This window comes from Triturus cristatus, chromosome 5_2 (assembly GCF_964204655.1).
Source record: "Triturus cristatus chromosome 5_2, aTriCri1.1, whole genome shotgun sequence".
Taxonomy (NCBI): domain Eukaryota; kingdom Metazoa; phylum Chordata; class Amphibia; order Caudata; family Salamandridae; genus Triturus; species Triturus cristatus.
The window spans coordinates 574,939,443-574,956,598 of record NC_140588.1 but is presented as its reverse complement, the minus strand read 5'-3'; the positions used below and the strand labels follow the sequence as shown (position 1 = coordinate 574,956,598).

General features: G+C 53.5%; 18 non-coding genes across 18 annotated transcripts; 10 read left to right on the top strand and 8 right to left on the bottom strand.

Annotated features, from left to right (window-relative positions):
* Positions 1-1,059: 1,059 nt before the first annotated feature.
* TRNAL-UAA (transfer RNA leucine (anticodon UAA)) lies at positions 1,060-1,142 on the bottom strand. The gene has a single exon. It is a non-coding gene; the product is annotated as a tRNA-Leu (tRNA).
* Positions 1,143-1,385: 243 nt separating this feature from the next.
* Positions 1,386-1,457, top strand: TRNAE-UUC (transfer RNA glutamic acid (anticodon UUC)). The gene has a single exon. It is a non-coding gene; the product is annotated as a tRNA-Glu (tRNA).
* Positions 1,458-2,087: 630 nt separating this feature from the next.
* On the top strand, positions 2,088-2,159 carry TRNAE-CUC (transfer RNA glutamic acid (anticodon CUC)). The gene has a single exon. It is a non-coding gene; the product is annotated as a tRNA-Glu (tRNA).
* A 1,126-nt stretch (positions 2,160-3,285) lies between these two features.
* On the bottom strand, positions 3,286-3,368 carry TRNAL-UAA (transfer RNA leucine (anticodon UAA)). Its single transcript has one exon. It is a non-coding gene; the product is annotated as a tRNA-Leu (tRNA).
* A 243-nt stretch (positions 3,369-3,611) lies between these two features.
* Positions 3,612-3,683, top strand: TRNAE-UUC (transfer RNA glutamic acid (anticodon UUC)). Its single transcript has one exon. It is a non-coding gene; the product is annotated as a tRNA-Glu (tRNA).
* Positions 3,684-5,511: 1,828 nt separating this feature from the next.
* Positions 5,512-5,594, bottom strand: TRNAL-UAA (transfer RNA leucine (anticodon UAA)). Its single transcript has one exon. It is a non-coding gene; the product is annotated as a tRNA-Leu (tRNA).
* A 243-nt stretch (positions 5,595-5,837) lies between these two features.
* TRNAE-UUC (transfer RNA glutamic acid (anticodon UUC)) lies at positions 5,838-5,909 on the top strand. Its single transcript has one exon. It is a non-coding gene; the product is annotated as a tRNA-Glu (tRNA).
* Positions 5,910-6,539: 630 nt separating this feature from the next.
* On the top strand, positions 6,540-6,611 carry TRNAE-CUC (transfer RNA glutamic acid (anticodon CUC)). Its single transcript has one exon. It is a non-coding gene; the product is annotated as a tRNA-Glu (tRNA).
* A 1,126-nt stretch (positions 6,612-7,737) lies between these two features.
* On the bottom strand, positions 7,738-7,820 carry TRNAL-UAA (transfer RNA leucine (anticodon UAA)). The gene has a single exon. It is a non-coding gene; the product is annotated as a tRNA-Leu (tRNA).
* A 243-nt stretch (positions 7,821-8,063) lies between these two features.
* On the top strand, positions 8,064-8,135 carry TRNAE-UUC (transfer RNA glutamic acid (anticodon UUC)). The gene has a single exon. It is a non-coding gene; the product is annotated as a tRNA-Glu (tRNA).
* Positions 8,136-9,963: 1,828 nt separating this feature from the next.
* TRNAL-UAA (transfer RNA leucine (anticodon UAA)) lies at positions 9,964-10,046 on the bottom strand. The gene has a single exon. It is a non-coding gene; the product is annotated as a tRNA-Leu (tRNA).
* Positions 10,047-10,289: 243 nt separating this feature from the next.
* On the top strand, positions 10,290-10,361 carry TRNAE-UUC (transfer RNA glutamic acid (anticodon UUC)). Its single transcript has one exon. It is a non-coding gene; the product is annotated as a tRNA-Glu (tRNA).
* Positions 10,362-12,189: 1,828 nt separating this feature from the next.
* Positions 12,190-12,272, bottom strand: TRNAL-UAA (transfer RNA leucine (anticodon UAA)). Its single transcript has one exon. It is a non-coding gene; the product is annotated as a tRNA-Leu (tRNA).
* Positions 12,273-12,515: 243 nt separating this feature from the next.
* On the top strand, positions 12,516-12,587 carry TRNAE-UUC (transfer RNA glutamic acid (anticodon UUC)). Its single transcript has one exon. It is a non-coding gene; the product is annotated as a tRNA-Glu (tRNA).
* A 1,828-nt stretch (positions 12,588-14,415) lies between these two features.
* Positions 14,416-14,498, bottom strand: TRNAL-UAA (transfer RNA leucine (anticodon UAA)). The gene has a single exon. It is a non-coding gene; the product is annotated as a tRNA-Leu (tRNA).
* Positions 14,499-14,741: 243 nt separating this feature from the next.
* TRNAE-UUC (transfer RNA glutamic acid (anticodon UUC)) lies at positions 14,742-14,813 on the top strand. Its single transcript has one exon. It is a non-coding gene; the product is annotated as a tRNA-Glu (tRNA).
* Positions 14,814-16,641: 1,828 nt separating this feature from the next.
* Positions 16,642-16,724, bottom strand: TRNAL-UAA (transfer RNA leucine (anticodon UAA)). Its single transcript has one exon. It is a non-coding gene; the product is annotated as a tRNA-Leu (tRNA).
* A 243-nt stretch (positions 16,725-16,967) lies between these two features.
* TRNAE-UUC (transfer RNA glutamic acid (anticodon UUC)) lies at positions 16,968-17,039 on the top strand. Its single transcript has one exon. It is a non-coding gene; the product is annotated as a tRNA-Glu (tRNA).
* The last annotated feature ends 117 nt before the right edge of the window (positions 17,040-17,156 follow it).

Genomic DNA, 17,156 nt, shown 5'->3' with positions numbered 1-17,156 from the left:
TTTGCTTTTCTGACAAACAGTTTGCCTAGCATCCCGCAATCTGGCTCCTAATTTGATTTTCGCAAGGTTCCCTTTGAGTTGCTTTCCTCGGCGGGAGGAAAATCTCTTGTGCAAGGCTCTTGAGGAAGTGAGATTCTGTATTCCGAGGTGCGCTTCTTTTCGTAGGCTTCTGACCACATGGTGTGCGGCAGGAAGTCATCTTTGACAGGGCCGCAGGCTTTGTCTCCAAATGGCATCCCGGACCCACTGCAACCCACCTTTTTGCTGAAACGGAAGTCTGGTTCAGGGTAAGAAAAAGCTGAGCTGCACGTACCGAAAGCAGCAGAGCCCAGCGGCGGAGAGGGTGTGGCCAGGGCTGTCTGATTTGCATAGTGACCAGTGGCATCTTGGGAATGTACAGGCTTTGGAGCCTAACGGGTGCTGCAGGGGTCTGCCTGGCCGGAGAAATGCCTGTCTGGCGCTCCCCTCAGGACACACGTGTCTTCCGTTCGAGCATGGAGGGTGAGGGACATGGGTCACCCTCATATACAGGGGTGTGGGCATGGGCAGGATGGGGCGTGGGGGACCCGTCAGGGCATTGCCCGTTTGGAAGCCCGTTCGGAAGGCAAGAGGAGGCGGAGGCGGGAATCTCTGCTCAATTTTTTCCCGAGGCCTGGGGACAAGCCTTTGCACATTTGATCCAGCCGGGCCTGCATCAGCAGATCCTGCTCCGATGGCAAGGGAGAGCCTGCAGGTGTAAATCAAAGAAAGGGGAGAAATCCGCAAGAGGCGGGTTAACAAATTCCAGTGGCAGGCCCATGTTCCCCAGGAAGCAAGTACTTCCTCCTGCTCCCTTCAGTGGGAAAAGACATAGGAGGTGTATTTCTCTAAGCAGGGGCTCTGCGTAGGTGGCACTGCATTGCTTTGGGAAGCATCCATGCTAAGTGCAGAGTAGCAGCAGACCCCACAGCTGAGACGTGAATTGGGACTGTTAAGGAAGGGCACTGGGAGGGTGAGGAGGGCAGAGGAAAATGCTTTAAAAAAGCATCTGCAAGTTCCTACACACCCGCTGAAAACCCATACCAGGGATGGGGCTCGAACCCATGCGGACAACTGTCCATTGGATCTTAAGTCCAACGCCTTAACCACTCGGCCACCCTGGTGAGACCCTAGGCTCTGCCTTACTCAGCTCCCTTTTCATGCTGGCTGCTCCAGCGCAGGCTGTCCAGCAAGAGGTGATTGCAGAGTAAAAAGGCTTTTGCAGGAGGATAAAGGTAATTGCTTATGACAAACACACTGTGTGACACCTAACTTTTCCCCACTCGTACTTTATGGGCAATCTATACAGTGGAGTTAGCTTAGTCACAATAAGGAAGTGAGCAAGGCAGGCTCACAAGAGCATCTCCTCCCTGGTGGTCTAGTGGCTAGGATTCGGCGCTTTCACCGCCGCGGCCCGGGTTCGATTCCCGGTCAGGGAAGATCCCTCTAAGACGTAGACGTGCGTAATTTGTCCACGCAGCTCAGCTTTTTTTAATCGAAGGTCCTTAAAAAGGCACCCCGACCTATAGACGAAAGCAGAGGAAAGGGGCTGGGTCCCCTGTGTCCCAGGTTGCTTTGCTCCCATTGCCCTCAGCCACCTTCATGCGCACGCAGTCCCCCACCCAGTCAGGTGCTCTATGTGGGCGTAAAGTGCAGTACCAGCTCATCAGAAAGGTAAATTGCTGGAAAACCCGGCTGCGATGTATACATCTACTTTGGAGCACTCTTCTCCCTTGCACTCTTGAATCGGTCATTCGCAATGTATTCTTCCAGCAAGCTGAATAACGAGGTAGGTGTGAGAAGGTGTACCAGCTGTCTTTGAGCTATCAGCGGCCACTAGGTGTCCCTCTTGTGATTTCCCGGGGATCCCGATTGTACAGGAATTCGTCGGTTCAGTAGCACGGGGGAGGGGATGGCCTGTGCTTGGAAGTGACAAACAGTCTGGTGGAATCATGAGTGTTTTTTCAAGTTCTGATTCATATTCGCTGTAGAATAAAATATGCTTTCAGCCCCCATGAGCTTTGTCACTAGGAGAGCAGTGTAGGAACTTTTGCTGTATGGCTCTGGGTTCCCTGGTGGTCTAGTGGTTAGGATTCGGCGCTCTCACCGCCGCGGCCCGGGTTCGATTCCCGGTCAGGGAACAGTCCTTCTTCTGCCCTTGAATGCTTTTCCTTCCCGCAGGTCAGGGCTTCTCAAAATGAATTTGCTTTTCTGACAAACAGTTTGCCTAGCATCCCGCAATCTGGCTCCTAATTTGATTTTCGCAAGGTTCCCTTTGAGTTGCTTTCCTCGGCGGGAGGAAAATCTCTTGTGCAAGGCTCTTGAGGAAGTGAGATTCTGTATTCCGAGGTGCGCTTCTTTTCGTAGGCTTCTGACCACATGGTGTGCGGCAGGAAGTCATCTTTGACAGGGCCGCAGGCTTTGTCTCCAAATGGCATCCCGGACCCACTGCAACCCACCTTTTTGCTGAAACGGAAGTCTGGTTCAGGGTAAGAAAAAGCTGAGCTGCACGTACCGAAAGCAGCAGAGCCCAGCGGCGGAGAGGGTGTGGCCAGGGCTGTCTGATTTGCATAGTGACCAGTGGCATCTTGGGAATGTACAGGCTTTGGAGCCTAACGGGTGCTGCAGGGGTCTGCCTGGCCGGAGAAATGCCTGTCTGGCGCTCCCCTCAGGACACACGTGTCTTCCGTTCGAGCATGGAGGGTGAGGGACATGGGTCACCCTCATATACAGGGGTGTGGGCATGGGCAGGATGGGGCGTGGGGGACCCGTCAGGGCATTGCCCGTTTGGAAGCCCGTTCGGAAGGCAAGAGGAGGCGGAGGCGGAGGCGGGAATCTCTGCTCAATTTTTTCCCGAGGCCTGGGGACAAGCCTTTGCACATTTGATCCAGCCGGGCCTGCATCAGCAGATCCTGCTCCGATGGCAAGGGAGAGCCTGCAGGTGTAAATCAAAGAAAGGGGAGAAATCCGCAAGAGGCGGGTTAACAAATTCCAGTGGCAGGCCCATGTTCCCCAGGAAGCAAGTACTTCCTCCTGCTCCCTTCAGTGGGAAAAGACATAGGAGGTGTATTTCTCTAAGCAGGGGCTCTGCGTAGGTGGCACTGCATTGCTTTGGGAAGCATCCATGCTAAGTGCAGAGTAGCAGCAGACCCCACAGCTGAGACGTGAATTGGGACTGTTAAGGAAGGGCACTGGGAGGGTGAGGAGGGCAGAGGAAAATGCTTTAAAAAAGCATCTGCAAGTTCCTACACACCCGCTGAAAACCCATACCAGGGATGGGGCTCGAACCCATGCGGACAACTGTCCATTGGATCTTAAGTCCAACGCCTTAACCACTCGGCCACCCTGGTGAGACCCTAGGCCCTGCCTTACTCAGCTCCCTTTTCATGCTGGCTGCTCCAGCGCAGGCTGTCCAGCAAGAGGTGATTGCAGAGTAAAAAGGCTTTTGCAGGAGGATAAAGGTAATTGCTTATGACAAACACACTGTGTGACACCTAACTTTTCCCCACTCGTACTTTATGGGCAATCTATACAGTGGAGTTAGCTTAGTCACAATAAGGAAGTGAGCAAGGCAGGCTCACAAGAGCATCTCCTCCCTGGTGGTCTAGTGGCTAGGATTCGGCGCTTTCACCGCCGCGGCCCGGGTTCGATTCCCGGTCAGGGAAGATCCCTCTAAGACGTAGACGTGCGTAATTTGTCCACGCAGCTCAGCTTTTTTTAATCGAAGGTCCTTAAAAAGGCACCCCGACCTATAGACGAAAGCAGAGGAAAGGGGCTGGGTCCCCTGTGTCCCAGGTTGCTTTGCTCCCATTGCCCTCAGCCACCTTCATGCGCACGCAGTCCCCCACCCAGTCAGGTGCTCTATGTGGGCGTAAAGTGCAGTACCAGCTCATCAGAAAGGTAAATTGCTGGAAAACCCGGCTGCGATGTATACATCTACTTTGGAGCACTCTTCTCCCTTGCACTCTTGAATCGGTCATTCGCAATGTATTCTTCCAGCAAGCTGAATAACGAGGTAGGTGTGAGAAGGTGTACCAGCTGTCTTTGAGCTATCAGCGGCCACTAGGTGTCCCTCTTGTGATTTCCCGGGGATCCCGATTGTACAGGAATTCGTCGGTTCAGTAGCACGGGGGAGGGGATGGCCTGTGCTTGGAAGTGACAAACAGTCTGGTGGAATCATGAGTGTTTTTTCAAGTTCTGATTCATATTCGCTGTAGAATAAAATATGCTTTCAGCCCCCATGAGCTTTGTCACTAGGAGAGCAGTGTAGGAACTTTTGCTGTATGGCTGTGGGTTTCCTGGTGGTCTAGTGGTTAGGATTCGGTGCTCTCACCGCCGCGGCCCGGGTTCGATTCCCGGTCAGGGAACAGTCCTTCTTCTGCCCTTGAATGCTTTTCCTTCCCGCAGGTCAGGGCTTCTCAAAATGAATTTGCTTTTCTGACAAACAGTTTGCCTAGCATCCCGCAATCTGGCTCCTAATTTGATTTTCGCAAGGTTCCCTTTGAGTTGCTTTCCTCGGCGGGAGGAAAATCTCTTGTGCAAGGCTCTTGAGGAAGTGAGATTCTGTATTCCGAGGTGCGCTTCTTTTCGTAGGCTTCTGACCACATGGTGTGCGGCAGGAAGTCATCTTTGACAGGGCCGCAGGCTTTGTCTCCAAATGGCATCCCGGACCCACTGCAACCCACCTTTTTGCTGAAACGGAAGTCTGGTTCAGGGTAAGAAAAAGCTGAGCTGCACGTACCGAAAGCAGCAGAGCCCAGCGGCGGAGAGGGTGTGGCCAGGGCTGTCTGATTTGCATAGTGACCAGTGGCATCTTGGGAATGTACAGGCTTTGGAGCCTAACGGGTGCTGCAGGGGTCTGCCTGGCCGGAGAAATGCCTGTCTGGCGCTCCCCTCAGGACACACGTGTCTTCCGTTCGAGCATGGAGGGTGAGGGACATGGGTCACCCTCATATACAGGGGTGTGGGCATGGGCAGGATGGGGCGTGGGGGACCCGTCAGGGCATTGCCCGTTTGGAAGCCCGTTCGGAAGGCAAGAGGAGGCGGAGGCGGAGGCGGGAATCTCTGCTCAATTTTTTCCCGAGGCCTGGGGACAAGCCTTTGCACATTTGATCCAGCCGGGCCTGCATCAGCAGATCCTGCTCCGATGGCAAGGGAGAGCCTGCAGGTGTAAATCAAAGAAAGGGGAGAAATCCGCAAGAGGCGGGTTAACAAATTCCAGTGGCAGGCCCATGTTCCCCAGGAAGCAAGTACTTCCTCCTGCTCCCTTCAGTGGGAAAAGACATAGGAGGTGTATTTCTCTAAGCAGGGGCTCTGCGTAGGTGGCACTGCATTGCTTTGGGAAGCATCCATGCTAAGTGCAGAGTAGCAGCAGACCCCACAGCTGAGACGTGAATTGGGACTGTTAAGGAAGGGCACTGGGAGGGTGAGGAAGGCAGAGGAAAATGCTTTAAAAAAGCATCTGCAAGTTCCTACACACCCGCTGAAAACCCATACCAGGGATGGGGCTCGAACCCATGCGGACAACTGTCCATTGGATCTTAAGTCCAACGCCTTAACCACTCGGCCACCCTGGTGAGACCCTAGGCCCTGCCTTACTCAGCTCCCTTTTCATGCTGGCTGCTCCAGCGCAGGCTGTCCAGCAAGAGGTGATTGCAGAGTAAAAAGGCTTTTGCAGGAGGATAAAGGTAATTGCTTATGACAAACACACTGTGTGACACCTAACTTTTCCCCACTCGTACTTTATGGGCAATCTATACAGTGGAGTTAGCTTAGTCACAATAAGGAAGTGAGCAAGGCAGGCTCACAAGAGCATCTCCTCCCTGGTGGTCTAGTGGCTAGGATTCGGCGCTTTCACCGCCGCGGCCCGGGTTCGATTCCCGGTCAGGGAAGATCCCTCTAAGACGTAGACGTGCGTAATTTGTCCACGCAGCTCAGCTTTTTTTAATCGAAGGTCCTTAAAAAGGCACCCCGACCTATAGACGAAAGCAGAGGAAAGGGGCTGGGTCCCCTGTGTCCCAGGTTGCTTTGCTCCCATTGCCCTCAGCCACCTTCATGCGCACGCAGTCCCCCACCCAGTCAGGTGCTCTATGTGGGCGTAAAGTGCAGTACCAGCTCATCAGAAAGGTAAATTGCTGGAAAACCCGGCTGCGATGTATACATCTACTTTGGAGCACTCTTCTCCCTTGCACTCTTGAATCGGTCATTCGCAATGTATTCTTCCAGCAAGCTGAATAACGAGGTAGGTGTGAGAAGGTGTACCAGCTGTCTTTGAGCTATCAGCGGCCACTAGGTGTCCCTCTTGTGATTTCCCGGGGATCCCGATTGTACAGGAATTCGTCGGTTCAGTAGCACGGGGGAGGGGATGGCCTGTGCTTGGAAGTGACAAACAGTCTGGTGGAATCATGAGTGTTTTTTCAAGTTCTGATTCATATTCGCTGTAGAATAAAATATGCTTTCAGCCCCCATGAGCTTTGTCACTAGGAGAGCAGTGTAGGAACTTTTGCTGTATGGCTCTGGGTTCCCTGGTGGTCTAGTGGTTAGGATTCGGCGCTCTCACCGCCGCGGCCCGGGTTCGATTCCCGGTCAGGGAACAGTCCTTCTTCTGCCCTTGAATGCTTTTCCTTCCCGCAGGTCAGGGCTTCTCAAAATGAATTTGCTTTTCTGACAAACAGTTTGCCTAGCATCCCGCAATCTGGCTCCTAATTTGATTTTCGCAAGGTTCCCTTTGAGTTGCTTTCCTCGGCGGGAGGAAAATCTCTTGTGCAAGGCTCTTGAGGAAGTGAGATTCTGTATTCCGAGGTGCGCTTCTTTTCGTAGGCTTCTGACCACATGGTGTGCGGCAGGAAGTCATCTTTGACAGGGCCGCAGGCTTTGTCTCCAAATGGCATCCCGGACCCACTGCAACCCACCTTTTTGCTGAAACGGAAGTCTGGTTCAGGGTAAGAAAAAGCTGAGCTGCACGTACCGAAAGCAGCAGAGCCCAGCGGCGGAGAGGGTGTGGCCAGGGCTGTCTGATTTGCATAGTGACCAGTGGCATCTTGGGAATGTACAGGCTTTGGAGCCTAACGGGTGCTGCAGGGGTCTGCCTGGCCGGAGAAATGCCTGTCTGGCGCTCCCCTCAGGACACACGTGTCTTCCGTTCGAGCATGGAGGGTGAGGGACATGGGTCACCCTCATATACAGGGGTGTGGGCATGGGCAGGATGGGGCGTGGGGGACCCGTCAGGGCATTGCCCGTTTGGAAGCCCGTTCGGAAGGCAAGAGGAGGCGGAGGCGGAGGCGGGAATCTCTGCTCAATTTTTTCCCGAGGCCTGGGGACAAGCCTTTGCACATTTGATCCAGCCGGGCCTGCATCAGCAGATCCTGCTCCGATGGCAAGGGAGAGCCTGCAGGTGTAAATCAAAGAAAGGGGAGAAATCCGCAAGAGGCGGGTTAACAAATTCCAGTGGCAGGCCCATGTTCCCCAGGAAGCAAGTACTTCCTCCTGCTCCCTTCAGTGGGAAAAGACATAGGAGGTGTATTTCTCTAAGCAGGGGCTCTGCGTAGGTGGCACTGCATTGCTTTGGGAAGCATCCATGCTAAGTGCAGAGTAGCAGCAGACCCCACAGCTGAGACGTGAATTGGGACTGTTAAGGAAGGGCACTGGGAGGGTGAGGAGGGCAGAGGAAAATGCTTTAAAAAAGCATCTGCAAGTTCCTACACACCCGCTGAAAACCCATACCAGGGATGGGGCTCGAACCCATGCGGACAACTGTCCATTGGATCTTAAGTCCAACGCCTTAACCACTCGGCCACCCTGGTGAGACCCTAGGCCCTGCCTTACTCAGCTCCCTTTTCATGCTGGCTGCTCCAGCGCAGGCTGTCCAGCAAGAGGTGATTGCAGAGTAAAAAGGCTTTTGCAGGAGGATAAAGGTAATTGCTTATGACAAACACACTGTGTGACACCTAACTTTTCCCCACTCGTACTTTATGGGCAATCTATACAGTGGAGTTAGCTTAGTCACAATAAGGAAGTGAGCAAGGCAGGCTCACAAGAGCATCTCCTCCCTGGTGGTCTAGTGGCTAGGATTCGGCGCTTTCACCGCCGCGGCCCGGGTTCGATTCCCGGTCAGGGAAGATCCCTCTAAGACGTAGACGTGCGTAATTTGTCCACGCAGCTCAGCTTTTTTTAATCGAAGGTCCTTAAAAAGGCACCCCGACCTATAGACGAAAGCAGAGGAAAGGGGCTGGGTCCCCTGTGTCCCAGGTTGCTTTGCTCCCATTGCCCTCAGCCACCTTCATGCGCACGCAGTCCCCCACCCAGTCAGGTGCTCTATGTGGGCGTAAAGTGCAGTACCAGCTCATCAGAAAGGTAAATTGCTGGAAAACCCGGCTGCGATGTATACATCTACTTTGGAGCACTCTTCTCCCTTGCACTCTTGAATCGGTCATTCGCAATGTATTCTTCCAGCAAGCTGAATAACGAGGTAGGTGTGAGAAGGTGTACCAGCTGTCTTTGAGCTATCAGCGGCCACTAGGTGTCCCTCTTGTGATTTCCCGGGGATCCCGATTGTACAGGAATTCGTCGGTTCAGTAGCACGGGGGAGGGGATGGCCTGTGCTTGGAAGTGACAAACAGTCTGGTGGAATCATGAGTGTTTTTTCAAGTTCTGATTCATATTCGCTGTAGAATAAAATATGCTTTCAGCCCCCATGAGCTTTGTCACTAGGAGAGCAGTGTAGGAACTTTTGCTGTATGGCTCTGGGTTCCCTGGTGGTCTAGTGGTTAGGATTCGGCGCTCTCACCGCCGCGGCCCGGGTTCGATTCCCGGTCAGAGAACAGTCCTTCTTCTGCCCTTGAATGCTTTTCCTTCCCGCAGGTCAGGGCTTCTCAAAATGAATTTGCTTTTCTGACAAACAGTTTGCCTAGCATCCCGCAATCTGGCTCCTAATTTGATTTTCGCAAGGTTCCCTTTGAGTTGCTTTCCTCGGCGGGAGGAAAATCTCTTGTGCAAGGCTCTTGAGGAAGTGAGATTCTGTATTCCGAGGTGCGCTTCTTTTCGTAGGCTTCTGACCACATGGTGTGCGGCAGGAAGTCATCTTTGACAGGGCCGCAGGCTTTGTCTCCAAATGGCATCCCGGACCCACTGCAACCCACCTTTTTGCTGAAACGGAAGTCTGGTTCAGGGTAAGAAAAAGCTGAGCTGCACGTACCGAAAGCAGCAGAGCCCAGCGGCGGAGAGGGTGTGGCCAGGGCTGTCTGATTTGCATAGTGACCAGTGGCATCTTGGGAATGTACAGGCTTTGGAGCCTAACGGGTGCTGCAGGGGTCTGCCTGGCCGGAGAAATGCCTGTCTGGCGCTCCCCTCAGGACACACGTGTCTTCCGTTCGAGCATGGAGGGTGAGGGACATGGGTCACCCTCATATACAGGGGTGTGGGCATGGGCAGGATGGGGCGTGGGGGACCCGTCAGGGCATTGCCCGTTTGGAAGCCCGTTCGGAAGGCAAGAGGAGGCGGAGGCGGAGGCGGGAATCTCTGCTCAATTTTTTCCCGAGGCCTGGGGACAAGCCTTTGCACATTTGATCCAGCCGGGCCTGCATCAGCAGATCCTGCTCCGATGGCAAGGGAGAGCCTGCAGGTGTAAATCAAAGAAAGGGGAGAAATCCGCAAGAGGCGGGTTAACAAATTCCAGTGGCAGGCCCATGTTCCCCAGGAAGCAAGTACTTCCTCCTGCTCCCTTCAGTGGGAAAAGACATAGGAGGTGTATTTCTCTAAGCAGGGGCTCTGCGTAGGTGGCACTGCATTGCTTTGGGAAGCATCCATGCTAAGTGCAGAGTAGCAGCAGACCCCACAGCTGAGACGTGAATTGGGACTGTTAAGGAAGGGCACTGGGAGGGTGAGGAGGGCAGAGGAAAATGCTTTAAAAAAGCATCTGCAAGTTCCTACACACCCGCTGAAAACCCATACCAGGGATGGGGCTCGAACCCATGCGGACAACTGTCCATTGGATCTTAAGTCCAACGCCTTAACCACTCGGCCACCCTGGTGAGACCCTAGGCCCTGCCTTACTCAGCTCCCTTTTCATGCTGGCTGCTCCAGCGCAGGCTGTCCAGCAAGAGGTGATTGCAGAGTAAAAAGGCTTTTGCAGGAGGATAAAGGTAATTGCTTATGACAAACACACTGTGTGACACCTAACTTTTCCCCACTCGTACTTTATGGGCAATCTATACAGTGGAGTTAGCTTAGTCACAATAAGGAAGTGAGCAAGGCAGGCTCACAAAAGCATCTCCTCCCTGGTGGTCTAGTGGCTAGGATTCGGCGCTTTCACCGCCGCGGCCCGGGTTCGATTCCCGGTCAGGGAAGATCCCTCTAAGACGTAGACGTGCGTAATTTGTCCACGCAGCTCAGCTTTTTTTAATCGAAGGTCCTTAAAAAGGCACCCCGACCTATAGACGAAAGCAGAGGAAAGGGGCTGGGTCCCCTGTGTCCCAGGTTGCTTTGCTCCCATTGCCCTCAGCCACCTTCATGCGCACGCAGTCCCCCACCCAGTCAGGTGCTCTATGTGGGCGTAAAGTGCAGTACCAGCTCATCAGAAAGGTAAATTGCTGGAAAACCCGGCTGCGATGTATACATCTACTTTGGAGCACTCTTCTCCCTTGCACTCTTGAATCGGTCATTCGCAATGTATTCTTCCAGCAAGCTGAATAACGAGGTAGGTGTGAGAAGGTGTACCAGCTGTCTTTGAGCTATCAGCGGCCACTAGGTGTCCCTCTTGTGATTTCCCGGGGATCCCGATTGTACAGGAATTCGTCGGTTCAGTAGCACGGGGGAGGGGATGGCCTGTGCTTGGAAGTGACAAACAGTCTGGTGGAATCATGAGTGTTTTTTCAAGTTCTGATTCATATTCGCTGTAGAATAAAATATGCTTTCAGCCCCCATGAGCTTTGTCACTAGGAGAGCAGTGTAGGAACTTTTGCTGTATGGCTGTGGGTTTCCTGGTGGTCTAGTGGTTAGGATTCGGTGCTCTCACCGCCGCGGCCCGGGTTCGATTCCCGGTCAGGGAACAGTCCTTCTTCTGCCCTTGAATGCTTTTCCTTCCCGCAGGTCAGGGCTTCTCAAAATGAATTTGCTTTTCTGACAAACAGTTTGCCTAGCATCCCGCAATCTGGCTCCTAATTTGATTTTCGCAAGGTTCCCTTTGAGTTGCTTTCCTCGGCGGGAGGAAAATCTCTTGTGCAAGGCTCTTGAGGAAGTGAGATTCTGTATTCCGAGGTGCGCTTCTTTTCGTAGGCTTCTGACCACATGGTGTGCGGCAGGAAGTCATCTTTGACAGGGCCGCAGGCTTTGTCTCCAAATGGCATCCCGGACCCACTGCAACCCACCTTTTTGCTGAAACGGAAGTCTGGTTCAGGGTAAGAAAAAGCTGAGCTGCACGTACCGAAAGCAGCAGAGCCCAGCGGCGGAGAGGGTGTGGCCAGGGCTGTCTGATTTGCATAGTGACCAGTGGCATCTTGGGAATGTACAGGCTTTGGAGCCTAACGGGTGCTGCAGGGGTCTGCCTGGCCGGAGAAATGCCTGTCTGGCGCTCCCCTCAGGACACACGTGTCTTCCGTTCGAGCATGGAGGGTGAGGGACATGGGTCACCCTCATATACAGGGGTGTGGGCATGGGCAGGATGGGGCGTGGGGGACCCGTCAGGGCATTGCCCGTTTGGAAGCCCGTTCGGAAGGCAAGAGGAGGCGGAGGCGGAGGCGGGAATCTCTGCTCAATTTTTTCCCGAGGCCTGGGGACAAGCCTTTGCACATTTGATCCAGCCGGGCCTGCATCAGCAGATCCTGCTCCGATGGCAAGGGAGAGCCTGCAGGTGTAAATCAAAGAAAGGGGAGAAATCCGCAAGAGGCGGGTTAACAAATTCCAGTGGCAGGCCCATGTTCCCCAGGAAGCAAGTACTTCCTCCTGCTCCCTTCAGTGGGAAAAGACATAGGAGGTGTATTTCTCTAAGCAGGGGCTCTGCGTAGGTGGCACTGCATTGCTTTGGGAAGCATCCATGCTAAGTGCAGAGTAGCAGCAGACCCCACAGCTGAGACGTGAATTGGGACTGTTAAGGAAGGGCACTGGGAGGGTGAGGAGGGCAGAGGAAAATGCTTTAAAAAAGCATCTGCAAGTTCCTACACACCCGCTGAAAACCCATACCAGGGATGGGGCTCGAACCCATGCGGACAACTGTCCATTGGATCTTAAGTCCAACGCCTTAACCACTCGGCCACCCTGGTGAGACCCTAGGCCCTGCCTTACTCAGCTCCCTTTTCATGCTGGCTGCTCCAGCGCAGGCTGTCCAGCAAGAGGTGATTGCAGAGTAAAAAGGCTTTTGCAGGAGGATAAAGGTAATTGCTTATGACAAACACACTGTGTGACACCTAACTTTTCCCCACTCGTACTTTATGGGCAATCTATACAGTGGAGTTAGCTTAGTCACAATAAGGAAGTGAGCAAGGCAGGCTCACAAGAGCATCTCCTCCCTGGTGGTCTAGTGGCTAGGATTCGGCGCTTTCACCGCCGCGGCCCGGGTTCGATTCCCGGTCAGGGAAGATCCCTCTAAGACGTAGACGTGCGTAATTTGTCCACGCAGCTCAGCTTTTTTTAATCGAAGGTCCTTAAAAAGGCACCCCGACCTATAGACGAAAGCAGAGGAAAGGGGCTGGGTCCCCTGTGTCCCAGGTTGCTTTGCTCCCATTGCCCTCAGCCACCTTCATGCGCACGCAGTCCCCCACCCAGTCAGGTGCTCTATGTGGGCGTAAAGTGCAGTACCAGCTCATCAGAAAGGTAAATTGCTGGAAAACCCGGCTGCGATGTATACATCTACTTTGGAGCACTCTTCTCCCTTGCACTCTTGAATCGGTCATTCGCAATGTATTCTTCCAGCAAGCTGAATAACGAGGTAGGTGTGAGAAGGTGTACCAGCTGTCTTTGAGCTATCAGCGGCCACTAGGTGTCCCTCTTGTGATTTCCCGGGGATCCCGATTGTACAGGAATTCGTCGGTTCAGTAGCACGGGGGAGGGGATGGCCTGTGCTTGGAAGTGACAAACAGTCTGGTGGAATCATGAGTGTTTTTTCAAGTTCTGATTCATATTCGCTGTAGAATAAAATATGCTTTCAGCCCCCATGAGCTTTGTCACTAGGAGAGCAGTGTAGGAACTTTTGCTGTATGGCTCTGGGTTCCCTGGTGGTCTAGTGGTTAGGATTCGGCGCTCTCACCGCCGCGGCCCGGGTTCGATTCCCGGTCAGAGAACAGTCCTTCTTCTGCCCTTGAATGCTTTTCCTTCCCGCAGGTCAGGGCTTCTCAAAATGAATTTGCTTTTCTGACAAACAGTTTGCCTAGCATCCCGCAATCTGGCTCCTAATTTGATTTTCGCAAGGTTCCCTTTGAGTTGCTTTCCTCGGCGGGAGGAAAATCTCTTGTGCAAGGCTCTTGAGGAAGTGAGATTCTGTATTCCGAGGTGCGCTTCTTTTCGTAGGCTTCTGACCACATGGTGTGCGGCAGGAAGTCATCTTTGACAGGGCCGCAGGCTTTGTCTCCAAATGGCATCCCGGACCCACTGCAACCCACCTTTTTGCTGAAACGGAAGTCTGGTTCAGGGTAAGAAAAAGCTGAGCTGCACGTACCGAAAGCAGCAGAGCCCAGCGGCGGAGAGGGTGTGGCCAGGGCTGTCTGATTTGCATAGTGACCAGTGGCATCTTGGGAATGTACAGGCTTTGGAGCCTAACGGGTGCTGCAGGGGTCTGCCTGGCCGGAGAAATGCCTGTCTGGCGCTCCCCTCAGGACACACGTGTCTTCCGTTCGAGCATGGAGGGTGAGGGACATGGGTCACCCTCATATACAGGGGTGTGGGCATGGGCAGGATGGGGCGTGGGGGACCCGTCAGGGCATTGCCCGTTTGGAAGCCCGTTCGGAAGGCAAGAGGAGGCGGAGGCGGAGGCGGGAATCTCTGCTCAATTTTTTCCCGAGGCCTGGGGACAAGCCTTTGCACATTTGATCCAGCCGGGCCTGCATCAGCAGATCCTGCTCCGATGGCAAGGGAGAGCCTGCAGGTGTAAATCAAAGAAAGGGGAGAAATCCGCAAGAGGCGGGTTAACAAATTCCAGTGGCAGGCCCATGTTCCCCAGGAAGCAAGTACTTCCTCCTGCTCCCTTCAGTGGGAAAAGACATAGGAGGTGTATTTCTCTAAGCAGGGGCTCTGCGTAGGTGGCACTGCATTGCTTTGGGAAGCATCCATGCTAAGTGCAGAGTAGCAGCAGACCCCACAGCTGAGACGTGAATTGGGACTGTTAAGGAAGGGCACTGGGAGGGTGAGGAGGGCAGAGGAAAATGCTTTAAAAAAGCATCTGCAAGTTCCTACACACCCGCTGAAAACCCATACCAGGGATGGGGCTCGAACCCATGCGGACAACTGTCCATTGGATCTTAAGTCCAACGCCTTAACCACTCGGCCACCCTGGTGAGACCCTAGGCCCTGCCTTACTCAGCTCCCTTTTCATGCTGGCTGCTCCAGCGCAGGCTGTCCAGCAAGAGGTGATTGCAGAGTAAAAAGGCTTTTGCAGGAGGATAAAGGTAATTGCTTATGACAAACACACTGTGTGACACCTAACTTTTCCCCACTCGTACTTTATGGGCAATCTATACAGTGGAGTTAGCTTAGTCACAATAAGGAAGTGAGCAAGGCAGGCTCACAAAAGCATCTCCTCCCTGGTGGTCTAGTGGCTAGGATTCGGCGCTTTCACCGCCGCGGCCCGGGTTCGATTCCCGGTCAGGGAAGATCCCTCTAAGACGTAGACGTGCGTAATTTGTCCACGCAGCTCAGCTTTTTTTAATCGAAGGTCCTTAAAAAGGCACCCCGACCTATAGACGAAAGCAGAGGAAAGGGGCTGGGTCCCCTGTGTCCCAGGTTGCTTTGCTCCCATTGCCCTCAGCCACCTTCATGCGCACGCAGTCCCCCACCCAGTCAGGTGCTCTATGTGGGCGTAAAGTGCAGTACCAGCTCATCAGAAAGGTAAATTGCTGGAAAACCCGGCTGCGATGTATACATCTACTTTGGAGCACTCTTCTCCCTTGCACTCTTGAATCGGTCATTCGCAATGTATTCTTCCAGCAAGCTGAATAACGAGGTAGGTGTGAGAAGGTGTACCAGCTGTCTTTGAGCTATCAGCGGCCACTAGGTGTCCCTCTTGTGATTTCCCGGGGATCCCGATTGTACAGGAATTCGTCGGTTCAGTAGCACGGGGGAGGGGATGGCCTGTGCTTGGAAGTGACAAACAGTCTGGTGGAATCATGAGTGTTTTTTCAAGTTCTGATTCATATTCGCTGTAGAATAAAATATGCTTTCAGCCCCCATGAGCTTTGTCACTAGGAGAGCAGTGTAGGAACTTTTGCTGTATGGCTGTGGGTTTCCTGGTGGTCTAGTGGTTAGGATTCGGTGCTCTCACCGCCGCGGCCCGGGTTCGATTCCCGGTCAGGGAACAGTCCTTCTTCTGCCCTTGAATGCTTTTCCTTCCCGCAGGTCAGGGCTTCTCAAAATGAATTTGCTTTTCTGACAAACAGTTTGCCTAGCATCCCGCAATCTGGCTCCTAATTTGATTTTCGCAAGGTTCCCTTTGAGTTGCTTTCCTCGGCGGGAGGAAAATCTCTTGTGCAAGGCTCTTGAGGAAGTGAGATTCTGTATTCCGAGGTGCGCTTCTTTTCGTAGGCTTCTGACCACATGGTGTGCGGCAGGAAGTCATCTTTGACAGGGCCGCAGGCTTTGTCTCCAAATGGCATCCCGGACCCACTGCAACCCACCTTTTTGCTGAAACGGAAGTCTGGTTCAGGGTAAGAAAAAGCTGAGCTGCACGTACCGAAAGCAGCAGAGCCCAGCGGCGGAGAGGGTGTGGCCAGGGCTGTCTGATTTGCATAGTGACCAGTGGCATCTTGGGAATGTACAGGCTTTGGAGCCTAACGGGTGCTGCAGGGGTCTGCCTGGCCGGAGAAATGCCTGTCTGGCGCTCCCCTCAGGACACACGTGTCTTCCGTTCGAGCATGGAGGGTGAGGGACATGGGTCACCCTCATATACAGGGGTGTGGGCATGGGCAGGATGGGGCGTGGGGGACCCGTCAGGGCATTGCCCGTTTGGAAGCCCGTTCGGAAGGCAAGAGGAGGCGGAGGCGGAGGCGGGAATCTCTGCTCAATTTTTTCCCGAGGCCTGGGGACAAGCCTTTGCACATTTGATCCAGCCGGGCCTGCATCAGCAGATCCTGCTCCGATGGCAAGGGAGAGCCTGCAGGTGTAAATCAAAGAAAGGGGAGAAATCCGCAAGAGGCGGGTTAACAAATTCCAGTGGCAGGCCCATGTTCCCCAGGAAGCAAGTACTTCCTCCTGCTCCCTTCAGTGGGAAAAGACATAGGAGGTGTATTTCTCTAAGCAGGGGCTCTGCGTAGGTGGCACTGCATTGCTTTGGGAAGCATCCATGCTAAGTGCAGAGTAGCAGCAGACCCCACAGCTGAGACGTGAATTGGGACTGTTAAGGAAGGGCACTGGGAGGGTGAGGAGGGCAGAGGAAAATGCTTTAAAAAAGCATCTGCAAGTTCCTACACACCCGCTGAAAACCCATACCAGGGATGGGGCTCGAACCCATGCGGACAACTGTCCATTGGATCTTAAGTCCAACGCCTTAACCACTCGGCCACCCTGGTGAGACCCTAGGCTCTGCCTTACTCAGCTCCCTTTTCATGCTGGCTGCTCCAGCGCAGGCTGTCCAGCAAGAGGTGATTGCAGAGTAAAAAGGCTTTTGCAGGAGGATAAAGGTAATTGCTTATGACAAACACACTGTGTGACACCTAACTTTTCCCCACTCGTACTTTATGGGCAATCTATACAGTGGAGTTAGCTTAGTCACAATAAGGAAGTGAGCAAGGCAGGCTCACAAGAGCATCTCCTCCCTGGTGGTCTAGTGGCTAGGATTCGGCGCTTTCACCGCCGCGGCCCGGGTTCGATTCCCGGTCAGGGAAGATCCCTCTAAGACGTAGACGTGCGTAATTTGTCCACGCAGCTCAGCTTTTTTTAATCGAAGGTCCTTAAAAAGGCACCCCGACCTATAGACGAAAGCAGAGGAAAGGGGCTGGGTC